Raw genomic sequence first — 7,785 nt, 5'->3', positions numbered from 1 at the left:
TAATCCCCCACCCTCTATCCGGCTATCAACCACAAACCAAAGTCCCACAGAGCAAGGTTGCAAAATTCGCTATTGAGTGATTAATCGGTCAGGACTTTGGAAGGATTAATCGGCAATTCGGGGATTAATCAGAGATTAATCGGATTGTAAAATACATTTAAATATTAATTTTAAAAAATTATGTGTAACTATAGAAAAAATCATAAATATTAAGATAATTTTTAACATAATTGTCTAAAATTGTTCATTTTGCTTCAAAACTATAAAATTCTAATTTAAATTCATGTTAAAATGTAAACCATTTTTTACTTTGACTGACTTTAATTACCAAATTCGATTTTGATCCATCAACTGACGTTGACCGTTTAATTAAACGGATTTTTGGAAATCGGAACGGATTGCTCCTAAAAATGATTATCGGGGATTAATCGGCGAGTAATCGGGTTTTTTACAACACTGCCATAGAGTACACAAAAGATTCATGAAAGACAGCCGTCAAATGGTTCCGAACCATGATTCGAACTCTATTCTTGAATCCTCTCATAGAAGTAGAGGTAAGCCATGTCTTTTGGAGGGTCTTTAGAAACACCCACTTTATCATCATCAAAAATCACCCACCTTCCTTCTTTGTACACGTGAGCTACATAGTGCCCGCACAGTGTTGACGTACCAATGTGGCTCACCAGCCCAATCAGCCGGTATTCTGCAAAACCAACGTTTTATTCACACAAAAATTTTCATTTTTTTTCCTCAAACGTTATATGCTATGACCCAATTAAGCATTTTCTTCGAAATAATGTAAAGGTACAAAAATGATAAGAAACTTACTTCCGCCCCCATCGGGTAATGTGGCATCAACAGTGGGTGATGTAGCATCCATATCTGAGGTCCAACGTGCAGAAATAAGATTTAGATACCAATCTGTTGCTTTCTCAAGGTCACCACCCTGTTTTTGTAAAACATATACAAGGGGATCTTAGCAAGGTTGCAAAAATCGCTACTCGAGAAGTACTCAATCGGTGCTATTTTAGAGAACAATGGACAACTCGGGGAGTACTCGGATGTTGACCAAGTCTGACTTTGACCGAGTTTTGACTGTTTCTGACCCAATTTTCCGACGGAGTTTGACTAAGGACCCTCCGACTAATCCCCGAGTTGCAAAAACCGTCGTCAAGTAATTCCGAGTTTTACAACCTTGGATATTTTTATATTAGACAAATGGATAATAAATAACTGTAATAACAAATAAAATAAGCTTACCGAAGCCTTCAATGCCATACGAGCTACGTCTTCCAAATATCCATCGGACACCAGTGCAGCAACTTTTGTTGGATCAACCTCATCGTTTTTCGCCTCTTTTTGGATAGGAGCATCAATGTCTAAGAAGTACATAAAACGAAGATAGAAGGTATTATCTTCAGTAGCTAAATCGTAATATAAAATAATCGGCAATCATTTGTGAAAATAAGTGTGTTTGTAGGAGATGCAAAAATTGTTATTTGATTGGAAACACTATTTAGTGGGCATTACATACCCATACCATCTTCAGGTAACAATTCTTCACCAGGCTGAAGGCCTTTGCTACGCATGAGACTAATGTCTATGACATCATCAACATCAACGTAGACATCTGCAAGCCAACCAAAAATAGGTCGATATGATGTAAGAAAAGTTTATACGAACTATATATAAAGAATAGCGATATACCAAGCTTTATCGGGACACAACCAGCTTCCATTACAAACTTTCTCATACACAACACCAAATAATCAGGGAACGAAGTCAGACCTGCAGTTCTATAACAAACAGAGCAGCAAGCAAAAAGTATATAAATATAAATATAAATATAATATTAATATATGAAATGAATGATACATACTATTAGTTCACATAACACATCTAGAAAAGCAGCTTTAGAAGATACAATGCAATACAGATCAGGGCATCAGGCAAAAAACAAAGCAAGCCTATACGAAAGAAGGTAAAATGAGTGGGACATGCAACGACTTAGGAACAAAACAAGTGATTCCTAGTGCGGGTCAAAATAGGCGTATCGAGTTGGGTTGATACAATACACTCTGTGCAAAATCAATGATTTTAAGTTTAGAAACATTAAGTTTAATAAATCAGATTACAAGCAACAACAACAACAATTAGAACAATTATAAATCCAAATGTTGTTGTAAATAATTGGTGTAAGAAATATGATTACAAGAACTACATTAATTCAGTTGGTACCTAACTTTTTAAATTGATAATTTAAAAGGTGTTACGCACTAAAATACCATTTTGGCGTCTTCCCCCCATAGTTTAGTAGCCATTAAAACATAAACATATCAACTCATTTGTAAGTATGGGTCAAAAGAGGCACCTCTATTTTAAACAATAAAATAACAACGAAAAGGGAGCAAAACAGATAGATTACTTGATTGCGGTTGTCCTAGCTTTTAAAGTAGTGCTATAGAAACCCTGAACCTCCTCTGGATGAGAAAAGCTATCCAGACAATCACTTAAGGGCACCCTCGGGCGTATAATTTCATCAGATGACCTATTGCCAGTAAAACTCTTTTATCAATTTTGGGTTTAAAAAAAAAAGAACAAAAAACACCAAAACTCAAATTATATCCGACTCAAGATTGCAAGAATCGCCACGTGGGGAGTACTCGGTCGGGACTTATTAGGGGGTACTCGGAAACTCGGATGTTGACTATGTTTGACTTTGAGTATTTGACCAATTTTGACTAACTTTCCAAGTAATCCCGAGTTTTGAACAAGTTTGACTGAGTTTGTCCGTTTAACTTAGTACTTGCCGAGTACTCCCCGAGCTGTAAAAACCAAGTACTCGCCGAGTAATTCGGAGTTCTACAACACTGATCAGACTTACATTTCCTTTCCTTCTGCTTCTTTCTGCACCTTCAATTTAAGAAACTCTTCTAGCTCCGCTGGAAATATGTAGTATAGGTAAGCAATGTAATAAACTAATAACACAATACTGCAAGTTAGGTAAGAAGTAAACTCCATGTGTTGACTTACTTTTGTTAGTAGCCTTCTCAAGTGGAATATTCAATGAAAGAATGTAGTCGTTTCTCTTACTATAAGTAACCTTCCCGGAAGGACACTGAAGGCGCTCTTCAATACCAAACTTGAAGCTCCTTGCGGGATCCGTATCAGGGTTACCAGTATTACTTCGCTCAACTTGATCAATCAAATGCAGAAAAAACTCTAGTGCATCCTATCATATAATATAGTTTCAGCCCACAAAAAAATGAGCAAGCAAAATACAGTATTTGCAGATGAATTAATATACCTGCTGACGCATGGTTGACAATTCAGGATGACTGGCTGTGATTACTGCCTTGAACATTCTGGGAGGAATACCTTCTTGTTTCTTAAAGAGGAACACAAAAACAGCGCATTAGTTGTAATAGATACAAAATTTGCAAAAGATGCAAAACAGTTGAGTACATCATAAAACAAAAGAGAAAACATAAAAAAAACGACACATCATATCAAGAATTTCTTCAGAATGAACTTGATATTCATCAACAAATGAGAAAACACATGAAACTGCAAGGAAATCCAGTCATAAACTTACAACACTTAGAGATGAATCCACATCATTTACAGCATCATCGTTCTGGAGAGTAAACAAGTGATGGGTAAGGCACGATAAGAGACTAAAATTGGAACATAAAAACTAAGTTGCAATCCTCAATATACCTGCACAGCTGGAACAGAATATTTACCAGAAAGGAGACCATTAGCAAGTTTCGTTCTGCCAAAAAAAATAACGTATATCAGAAATGATGGTAAATCTCTCACAAACATAGATAAAAGTTTCTAGGCCATTGTCTAAAAGTGTGTCTTTTTTTTCTTCTTCAAAAGTAATATAGATTATTTGTTAGCATGTTATTTATGCAATAATAACTTACAATTGCATATTCAGGTCTACCGTAGGATCAGCAGGAGCAACACCAAAAGCTAATTTCAAACTTTGGTTCTTGTAGTACCTGTCAAAGGTGAACAGTAAATGATATGAATGATGTAGAAACTGGATAATTATGAAACTCGTAATAAAGCAATAGTATACGGACCGTGAACAAAATGAATTAGTTGAAAAGATAACTTGCACAGTTGCAGCCAAATAGCAACTGCAAGAGACGAAACGAAACAATGACTCATTAGCACAAACAACCAAAGTTTTTAAAATAATATTTCACAGAAAAGAATCAAAATTACCTGTTACCAAGATTAGTAAGTCCTGTATACCCAGGTCCAAAAAGTGGTTCAACTTCCTTTCCACTTTCTTGAATCCGATTCCGGTCAAAGTTGGTGTTCTGGTCAAGTTCCTTTTCAGCTGTCGTCATTTCTGTCTGAAAAGTTTACATTCATATGTATATGACATCGTTAAACCACTCAACCAATGTTTATTAGCATACCCCTACCGAAACATGAACAATCGATTTAGTTTCAACCGTTCTAGCAAGCAAAATGCTTTACGAGCGTGTCATATAACATATATGTAAATGTAAATGGTACAATCATCTGAGTGCCGACGTCATAAGTTTTGAGAATACTGAAACACCAAAAAAAAGGGATGCCAAATTGCCAATGTCTTAAATGTATTTTCACTGCATCTGTTTCTGCATAAGCATGCTTATAAACCTAACCTTTTATTAAAAATTGAGGATTTTAAGAAACCATGATTATAAAATCAGACTACTTTTCATCCAAAAAGGAAAAGAAAAAAAAAAAACACTGAATAAATTAAGTAGTTTAAATGAAACAATCCATAAAAAATGTAAAAACGAAAAGAACCTACTTATTATGAACTAAATAAATTAAGTTATTGTCCCCAGCTTTACAACAAGAGCATAATGAGTTTCATTGTAATGCTCAATGGCATGATTATTACCACCACTCCCATCCCAAAGTTTCCGCCCACACAGGATCATTCCATGAGTTAAGTTCAGCCATAAATTGTCAATTTTGTCACATTTGGCACATTTCCATCCAGATGGAAGAATTATAACAGCATTATCTATCTGTTTTAGAGTCAAAGTATGTTCACTAACGAGCTTCTTATCTGCTGTCCAAGTTGCAACTTGGTCCTTCCGTTCAGCACCCTCTGCAATTAAAACTGCATCAACTGCCAGTCGCACCTTTGCAGAAACAACTAACCATTTAGTAGTTACACAGTCTATGAATCTCATACATCTTCCAATTGATAAAAATCAAAAACAAAACCTTCTCAGGCAAGACTGCTGACAGAAAAGGAAAAGTTATGTAATCTGGCAAAATTACTATGCTGTAGGTTTCATCATAATCGGGTTCTTGGTTATCCAATCCTCTATCAATACCTAACAAAACAAGCCATATACTAATATCAATCATAAAACTTCAATAAGCAATAACTTAAAGAATTTCGTAAGCTCAATTACCGATAGCCAAGAGTTTAGGTTTCTTCAAAGGTCTATCTTCAAGAATTGGCTTCTTTGTTTGTTTAATATGCAGATAAACTGTATTACCAGTTTTCTCGAAATTCCATCCAACATAATCCTTTCCATATGCAAGAAACGTGTTCATATCCACAAATAATCCACCTTCGGATTTCTAAAGCAAAATAAACACATGTTATTAAGAAACCATAAACAATTGTACAAAGAACATCAGACAAATGTTTATAGAACTGATTAACGATTAGTTAATACTTCAAAACGACATACAAATAAGTTCATGTGAATTTGTTACTACTAACAATAAGGTACAATTTTCAAAGAAGACTAAGCACCAAATTTCTTTGTAGAACACACAGAGATACTCGGACAATTAGAGTCAGACAGGCATTTTAACTTTTCAAAAACAGTTAGTAATAACCTGAAGTAACTTTATATGTCCATAATATTTAGCATATTCACATCAATTAAGTTATGCAATCCAAAACCAAACTTTGGATCCTAAAAAGAACACGTATCTTCTTAATTCAATTATACATACGGCATGTCATACGACACCATTATGCACATATTCAAATACTATGATACCATCACACTAAACCCAAGCAGTGTAAACTAATCAAAACTGACCTTTCATCTAGCTAAGCCTCATTACTTCATCTACTTTCATAAGCCATATTACACAAATCATTAATGCATCAATGCATATACATTATTCAAGCAAAATATCTATCCAAATTGCAGTATCCATAAAAATTACAGGTACTCCAACATAATTAAGTTAACATCTATAATCACACTGAACCTTTTTAAAAAAATGAAAAGTTAAACACACTAAACTGTTTCTTGCGAATCATGAAAAAGATAGAAATAAATACAAAACCTGCATATATCATCATCATAAACCCTAGTAGTAGTAGTAGTAGTAGTAGTAGTAGTAGTAGTAGTAGTAGTAGTAGTAGTAGTAAAAAATTAGTATATACCGGCGTATCGAAACTAATACAGCATTCCTGCTTAAAAATTCGATTTGTAGGTTCCGGAATACGAACCCTAGATACATTGGTTCGAAGCAATTCCATCTCAATATTATTCTGTTTCAAATAATACTGTCAAATCAAAGCATCAAAGTGATGGATTTATCAATTCTATTGGTGAATTTATCATTACCCGAAATTAAACTTCTCTGCTTGTTTGTGTGTTGTGATTTCTTGGAAAGCAGTCATTCTTCCTACTTTTAAGTTCTATCCCGCCATAGATTTTCAATTTTCACAAATGGTCCCCCTACTTTGGACGGTTTTATTATTAGCGCCGTGTATTTTTATTTTTAATAACATTATAGTGTCCCCATATAATTGGGCCACCTAATACATACCTCCTATTAGGCCCATTGGAGTCACCTTAACCTAACAAAAGATTCATCTTATTATTTCTTATCCACATAATTATGGGGGCAGTCCATGTGGTTCGCATGGATTACGCACTCAGTCCCTTAACTATTTTCTTGCACGAATAAACCTCGTAGTTTGAACATTTTGCGTGCATAGTCCCTCACCTGATGATCGTTGTTAAAAAAGTCCGTTAAATTGGATCACATGCACGGCATGGTAGGGTATTTTAGTAATTCTAACTTTTTATTTAATTCATCACATGCACGACATGGTAGGGTATTTTAGTAATTTTAACTTTTTATTAAATCCATCCTAATCATGCGCATATCTGCGCATGCAAATTTCGCGCAATCAGTTGCGCTAACATGCATCATATCAGGTAAGTCAATGTCCATTCAATACGCAACCGTTGATCAAATCCATCTTTGCGTGCATAGCCACCGTGCGGTGTGTGGATCCAAACATGGTTCATTTGTTCGCACAACCTGATTTTGTTCAGAGTATGATGAAATGCTTATGTTCAGTGCCTATGCTTCAGAATTTAAGAGAATTGATCCTTAATGAAGCACACAAATCAAGATTGGTTGTTCATCCGGGAAGTACTACGATGTATCAAGATCTGAAACCAAATTATTGGTAGCCGACAATGAAGAAAGATATTGCGCAATTTGTAGGAAAATGTCATATTTGCTCACAAATGAAAGCAGAACACCATAAACCGTATGGATCACTACAACAATTGAAAATTCCAGAATGGAAATGAGATCACATCATGACGGATTTTGTAACCAAGTTATCCCGAACCCAGAAAGGTGTGATGACCCGTCCAAATCTCTTTAGACGCGGTACATCATTCATCGATTTTATTGCGAGGTACTGACCTCTATATGATACGTTTTACAAACATTGCATTTGTCAAGACCCGTCCAAATCCATATGAA

The 7,785-nt window shown here is 35.1% G+C and overlaps 1 pseudogene; it reads right to left on the bottom strand.

The window, feature by feature from the left end:
- Positions 1–320: 320 nt before the first annotated feature.
- On the bottom strand, positions 321–6,634 carry LOC139898135 (ubiquitin carboxyl-terminal hydrolase 14-like; annotated as a pseudogene).
- Positions 6,635–7,785: the final 1,151 nt, after the last annotated feature.

Source organism: Rutidosis leptorrhynchoides, chromosome 3, assembly GCF_046630445.1.
Source record: "Rutidosis leptorrhynchoides isolate AG116_Rl617_1_P2 chromosome 3, CSIRO_AGI_Rlap_v1, whole genome shotgun sequence".
NCBI classification, from domain to species: Eukaryota; Viridiplantae; Streptophyta; class Magnoliopsida; order Asterales; family Asteraceae; genus Rutidosis; species Rutidosis leptorrhynchoides.
This window is presented reverse-complemented; position numbering and strand designations above follow the sequence as displayed.